Consider the following 8,020-nt stretch of genomic DNA (forward strand, 5'->3'; position numbering starts at 1 on the left):
ACAGTAGCCATAACTAAAGCTTACCACTTGATCTGCATGGAGGAGCACACTCGCTTCTCTCTTGGAGGGTGGTAGTGAAATAGATATAGTTACCCCACCCTAGTAATTATGTTCCTGGCAAAGACCATTTTGCCAGAATGTGGCTAGGTGAGGCTGTTCTCTGGAGTATGGGTTTACAGCAGACCTTGAGGAGCTATGTGAATTGATAACAGAAAGCCCACAAGGTAATTTTTGAAATTGCACCCCTAGCCTGGAGTTGATGACCTTTGTGTTTCTGATTAATGTCTGATTTGTGTGTGTGTGTGTGTGTGTGTGTGTGTGTGTGTGTGTGTGTATAACAAGCTTGTGTAAACATGGAATATTTAACTTTCCTTGGGATTTAACTTTCTGGCACCAGCCTGGGTCAGGTTGCTGTCAATAAACTCCTTTATTCTCTCTAAAAAGTGGTCTTGACTACATGGCCATAACAATAGTGGTGCCAAGCTAGAATGGGGGCAGAGCAAGCCTATGCTATGCTATGACCATTAAGAAAATAATATGAGTATGTATTTCCCATTTGTTTTTTTCTGTACTTCAAAATGACCATATAAAATGATGTTAAGTGAAATGAACCCCAAGATAGAGACACAAATATTTGTTTTCTTTCTTGCTATTGTTTCTAACATATTTATAATGTACCATGTGATTTTTTTGTTTCTTTGTATGTTCCTCCTCCATGGTATAACCCTCTTTTCACTGTATTTGATGTCAGTGCCTGCATCTTGTATATATACTTTTCTAATTTGGGAGGGAAAGGGAAAAAACAAAATGCTTAAATAGGGATACAGGTTGACCCATTGTAACAATGAGATGAACAAGACACTATGTTGAAAAATGAACTTTACAATTTAGGGGGAGGTGAGGAGTGTAGTTGTCGAGGTGGGAGGGAAGGGATGGTAGGGGAAAAACAAAGGAGGAGGTAACAATGCTTGATAGGAAATGTACTCATTTCCTTGCTCATGTAACTGTGACCCCTCTGTACAGTATTTTTACAATAAAAATATACAAAAATAGTTTTAAATTACAACGGACTATATTTGCTATTTTCTGACCAAACTGTGTACTTCCAGAGATAATCTCTAAACAGTTTCTCATTTAAAAATCAGCTTTAAACAAAGGCCATTGCAGAAGTGGCTGCCGATTTTCCCTGTGGTCAAAAGAAGACCACACTGTATTATTCTGTTTAGTGTGGGTGCATATTGTGTATGTTTATCCTGAGTGCTTATTGATTAAATATAGTCTTTGTGTCTGTTGTAAAAATTAACATGCTTGTGGTATTGATTGACTGACCACTGGTTCATGAACTATAACACTTGAGACTGATTTCCTTCTTACAGTTATGGCTGAAATGCAAGGGTTCCTCCAAGTGTTTTAGAAATCCAGAAGTTGGATGAGGCAGTCTGGCAGAGGACAGTCAGAGGCCATTCAATCACATGGAATAATCATATAGTGAGTGTCAATTTTATTGAAGATTCCATTCAAGAAGAGAATGAAAGCTGATAGGTATGCATTTGACTTGGAACTTGAAAATCATAGGTACTTAAGGTATACAGGTACCAGCTATTGGCACTTGTCTGAATCTTATTTTCTTTTGTGAAATTAGGGATCAAACTCAGGGCCTTGTAAGTTAAACCAGTGCGCTACCATTGAGCTACATCTCCAACCCATCAGTATAGATATTTGCAACAGAAACTCTGTCTCCAGGTCCTTTGCCCGGCTTTTCAGCAATTCAGCCTCTACTAAATCCAGAAGGGTCTTTCCACGGTGCAAAGTGTGATTATCTGATATGATTATCTGTCAGGAATTTGCTTTTGTCTCAGCTAACAGCAATACTGAGACAAAGCCTGTCATTTGGAAGCCTTCCATCTTAGCTCCCCTTCCCTCTCTAGGCCCCACCCACTCCTTGTGTTTCTCCAGGATTCTTTGAAACTGCTGTCTCTCTCCTTGCTTTTCTACCAACTACACCTGTATCAGTAGCAATCACCGGTCTTTTCTCTCACTGCAGCATCTTTATAGGGTTCTCTGACAATGAAGCCTGGGTTAGGAGCCCTTCTCTTGTGTCTTACACCAGCTGAAAGGCTGGGCTGCCTGCTCTGTGATATTGAAGCATCTTCTCCATAGTGCTTTCCATCTAGTGTTTCCTCAAGAGAGGTACTGGGTCATCCATGTTCCTGGTTAGATTTTCAATATATCTACTGGAGAGTTTTGGCACCTATTTGTGACCAATTCAACGACTTATTGAAAGGTAAGAGAGAGTCAGACAAACAGTTTGTCCACAAGAGTTGATTTAAAGACACACGTGTGCCAGATTGACAGGGTTGGATGGGACAGTGCTCAAGGGATTCATAAACAGCACAAAGCTCAATGGAGGGCACCAGACCGGGCTTTAAGGCAAAGATTTCCAAGCTGGACTTTGGGTGAACTGGACCATTTGATTAGGGAAGGAATGTGTGTGAAGACAGAAATTCTATGCAAGGCAGAGAGCGAGAAAGCAGCATTGTTTGCAGAGAAATAGTTCGATTTGACTGGAATTTAGAGTTGTTAAAGGGAGTTTTGGAGAAGGTTCTGGAAAACTAGTTCATGCCAGGTCTTGGGACCAAGAAAGCTGATTCAAAAGGCACAGGACTGCAGGCAGAGTTGCAGATGTTAAGCCAGTAGCTGGTAGCTCACACCTGTAATCCTAACTACTTGGGAGGCTGAGATCTGAGGATTGCAGTTAAAGCCAGGCCAGGCAGAAAAGTCCATGAGACTCTTGTCTCCAATTATCCACCAGAAAACTTGAGTGGAGCTTTGGTTCAAAGTGGTAGAGCACTAGCCTTGAGCTGAAGAGCTCAGGGACAGACCCAAGCCCAGAGTTCAGACCCTATGACTGACAGAAAAAACAAAAAAGATTAGATGTTAACAGAGGGAGATAGAACATGTGGTCCTTTACTCTATCTTTATTATACTCTTACCTGTCACATTTAGGAACAAGAATGGAGGTCAGAGCCAAGATCTTATGATTTTATTTTTTCTATTTTTTTATTATAATCAATTAACAGTACAAGAGGATTTTATTTATTTATTTTATGCCTGTCCTGGGGCTTGAACTCAGGGCCTGGGTGCTGTCTCTGAGCTCAATTTTGCTCACTCACCACTTGAGTTCTACCACTTCTAGTTTTTTAGTCATTAATTGGAAATAAGGGTCTCACCATTGTTCCTGTCTGGGCTAACTTCTAACTGAGATAATCAGAGCTCAGTTCTTTTTTTTTTTTTATATGTTTTTTATTTTTAGAAAACCCTCTTGTTTCCATTTCCTGGAGCTCATTTTGATAAATATTATTTTATCTTATCAGAAACACATTAAGCATCTGTGTTCCTCCCTTAAGAATATCCTCCTTTGGTCTCATTGTGTGTGAATGCATAGAGTCCTGTATAATTTATCATGTTTTGTATAATTTATCATGTCCTTCTGCATATGAGCGAGAACATGCACCGTTCGTCTCTCTGAGTTTAGCTTATCTCACTTAACATGGTTGGTTCTAGGTCCATCCATTTCTCTTCCAATGGCAATATTATTCTAATGGCTTTGCAAAATTCATTGTAGATAGTTGCCACATTTTTTTGACAGTTCTCAATTTTCAGTAGCTAGGATTGCAGTCATGAGCCACTGGCATCTGGTAAGGGGTTTCATTTTGATATGTTATGTGTACAATGTACTTGAATCAAACTCACTCCCTCAGTTACTCTTCCTTATCTTTCCTCCCTCCTCCAAAAACCAATGTGAACAAGCTGCATTGCTCCATTTCTACACATGTAGATGAAGTATTTCGATTGTATTTGTATTCTTTTGTCCTCCCCCTTCCTACTAATACCTCTATCCCAGCCAAGACCTGTTTTACACACTGTCATACATATTCTCATTACATCTTGTCATTCATTTCTAATTGTTCAAGTAGTTTCACTATAGCATCTCTCTCTGTCTCTCTCTCACACACAGTTACTAAGCCATGCTGACCCTCAAATGTTGTTATTTTAATATGAAGATGTACACTATTCATTGGTACAACCCATGGGAAACAAAGCTAATGTGTTTATGCTTGAGTATTGTCATGTGTGTTGCTGAATTTGGTGCATTTTGAAGAATTCTGTCCTAAACAGAAGTGGGGTGGGGTATAGACAAATGAAGGATGAACCATTGTACAATTGTAATAAAGGTGAACATGGCTGTACCACTTTGCTTGCTAGTTCTCATAGTTCTGGTCAGGATTGCTGCCCACTGAGCTTTGGCTGCTGAGCTTCTCCATCTTCACTGCTGGCTGCTTCTGAGAGGAGACCTGCTGAGCCTGAAACCCTGTATCTGAAGACAGATGCAGGAGGGAGAGTTTGGATAACATCCAAAAAAAAAAAAAAAGGCAATAAAAGTGATGAATTGCTTGGCAAGCCAGACCTCAGAGGGATATTTAAGAACATTAAGATTCTTAATTGATATCAAAAGAATGGCTTCAGTGTCTTGAATCATGATGCAGTTTCTTGTTTCTCCATCTCCACAATGAGCACATGAAGAAGAAATAGGCTTAATGAGAAACAAATTCATAGTGGGCCAATCAGGACAAGAATACTCACCTAAACTAACCTGGCTTTACACTAACAAGTATAGACAATGCTAGGGAATGCTCACGCAGAACAGAGTAGACACCTGTCTAGAGATTTTAGGCAAAGCAGAAGAACTTCTGTATTTTTGTTGACTCTTCTGTCAGGAGTTTTTGGAGGGTCAGCCTTGATTTAGTAACACAAATCTTAATGTTCCTATATGTTGCAATTTCAGTCCTTTCAAAGAAGATATTGAAGTGCACGGTATTTATTGAAAAATGAACTTGTGAACAGAACAGGGAGGAATTGGGATTGAACATGGGTATTCACAGGGCCAACCCTACTGCCAGTCCAGCGAGTTTTGGAGCACAGCTTGCCCAAAGGAAGGGTGTCATGTTGGCTGGGCCTCCTTTTTATCCTTGTTCAGTCATTGGCTGGAGGCTGCTGTGAGCAGAGCATGTTCTTGGCTACTATTGGTTTATTCAGTCATTGGTCGGGCACACTCCATTAATACAGCATGGTACCTTTGTCTGGAAATCTGAATTAGCAACTAGGGGCCTTGAATTGGGCCACAGAGCCCATAGCTGCACATCCAGGCCAGATCTGAGTGAAACACCTCAGTATCTTATAAGTAACACACTTTTTTTCCACTCTAATAAAATAATTGTAACATGGGTGTGATTTTTTTGTGCAAATGCAACCTATAAAATGTTATTAAGGTTTGTACTTTCCTTGGACACAATTATGTCAAGTAGCCAAACACACCTACCTTTTGGTACACTAGTAGATGTTCAAACCCAGACACTTTACCTGTAGCATTTGTATTCCTAACAATTTACTATGGTAGGCAATTTGCTTCAACTTTCCAGCTGTTGTTTAAGATATTGTTTATTCAAGGCCATGTGAATAGCCAGAAAGTTGCAGAACCATGATGTGAAGTTATATTAGTGTAAAGGCACTTTTCATTGTAGCGATTGACACACACACACACACACACACACACAAACACACACACACACACACACAAACACACACACACACCACAAAAAGAACATGACTTCCCAGCTTGAATCTTGCTCAAAAATTCAATTCTTATGTCCTCTGATCTAGGTTCTGCGGATGTGTGTTATAGTCTTTGTTGTATCCAAATAAAATCTTATGGCACATGGCTCACATTCAAGCAGGATAGGATTAACTTTTGACTGGATGCTTTGCAATGCTTTGGGTGCTTGAATCCTCTGTATATGTTTATGGGAGTTCACCACAATTGCTAAGCGAGTTATGGCTACTTTCCACATGATCCTGGGTTTTATAGATTCGTTTTATTCATTTCTCGCTTGATATATCATTTGCCTAATCTATTTTAAAAATAAAACAATGTTACAGTGAAAATATAAACTTCAATAGACTATGATATCAACAAAAAGGAATTTCTGGATATAAAAGATAAGCCTCCATCTTGCACTATTTTTTAAAATATTTTAGACATAAAAACATGTGGTAAGCATCTCAGTAATAATATTTTCCCCAATTTTTTTAGCCAGTAAACTTGATCTCTGTGTTTTATTTTGAGGTCATTAGAATCAGTTGCACAATCAAACTTCTATTTCTCAGGCTGGAGAAAGGGCCTTTGTATCTTAGTCAGATATTAATTGATGGGAAAATAATCATGTGAACAAATAGAGAGTCATTTAAAAGAACAGATTCTTTTGAAAATTTTTGCCATCTTAAATTGCTTTGTTAATGATGAAACTAAACAGCTGCCCTTGTTTTATTAAGATTGAGAAGCTATCATATGTCTATTCATTTTAATTCCAAAATAGGAAGTAGTATACCATCTCACTCTAACCCACCATCCTGAGTTGAGTATTCCAGTTGAGAGAGATCATCAGATAACATGGCTAGCACTTACCTGTGAGGCTGTCTTCCATACAAGACATGGTAACAGAAGGTCTTCTCCTTGGAGGGAGGCAGCTACAGAGCTTGCTTTTGGAGGGAGACTGTATGTATTGCTTTTTGATACTCATTTATCATTCCCACATTCATTCATTCATTCATTGTTAACTGTATGCCCTATGTAGATAGGGTAGCAGAAGTTATTAAAAATGAGAGTCCTCCTGTGTCTCACTTTTGGGGCATCAGTCATGGGCAGCCCATGAAGTTCTTGGTGCTGCCAAAGGAGGGAAATGAAGTCAGCATCACTGTGTCAATCAAGAGGACCTTCTTAAGAATGCTTTGTGGTCTGTGATATGGCTCTTTGCCTTTGAGGCCACGCTTGTTTCTTCTACTGGTAATGGTACTTGAACTCAGGGCCTGGAGGCTGTCTCTTAGCTTTCTCACTCAAGACCAACACTGTATTACTTGAGCTATGGTTCTATATCCAGCTTAGTGGTTAATTGGAGATAAGAGACTTATGGGTTTGTCTGCCAGGGTTGGCTTCAAATTGTGATAATCAGAAGTCAGTCTTCTTAGTAGGTAGGATTATAGGCATGAGACACCAGTTTTCTAGCTTTGCTTGAAACATTATGGTTATATAGCTATAGTGTATATATATATATATATATATATATATATATATATAGCTATAATATAGTTATGCTTTGGGGTCTATATAGTAAATCAGCCCTGAGTCCTGCGATGGAATCCTTCAGTGCAAAGGCAGACATCATCAGTAAGTGTAGAGCCATTAAAAAAATAAAAGCCCAGTAATTTCTCATGGTCTGAGTAGTTCCATGTCCACCAGTAATAAATGAGAATTCCTGATGTATCACATCTGGCCAACACCAGGTATGTTCAGATTTTTGACATTTGTCATTTTGATAAATGTGAAATACTATTACATTGCTTTAATTTATTTCAGTCATTGCTAGTAACTTTAAACTATTTTACATAATAGATAGGACTTCCTGTTTTATGAATAATTCATTTATTATTACTAATTATTATTATCATCATCATTATTATTGATGGAACTGAGATTTTTGAACTCAGGCCCTTGTTTTTACTAGCTAGGTACTCTACTACATAAGTCACACCTCCAACCCCTTTTTCTTTGTTTTTCAGATAAGGTCTCACATTCTTGTCCAGGGCCAACTTTAGACTGCAATCCTCTTACCTATTGCTTCTGCATAGCTAGGATCACAAGTATACACCACCATATCTAGCTATACCACTAGAGTCATGGTGGGTTTTTGTATGTTTTGTTCAGTTTTGTTCTGGTACTGGGATTGAGATGGAATCTCTTCCTGCCCTGGTTCTATCTTCTTACTAGTTTCCACTTCCGGAGTAGCTGGTGTTACAGACATGTATCACCATACCTGGTCTCTATCAGATTAATGATTTATATGGATTCTTTACATATTCTGGGAGGTATTTTTTCAAAATTCCCCTCACTCTATAGATTATTCTT

Source organism: Dipodomys merriami, unplaced genomic scaffold (assembly GCF_024711535.1).
Source record: "Dipodomys merriami isolate MVZ:Mamm:240054 unplaced genomic scaffold, mDipMer1.0.p SCAF_1, whole genome shotgun sequence".
NCBI classification, from domain to species: Eukaryota; Metazoa; Chordata; class Mammalia; order Rodentia; family Heteromyidae; genus Dipodomys; species Dipodomys merriami.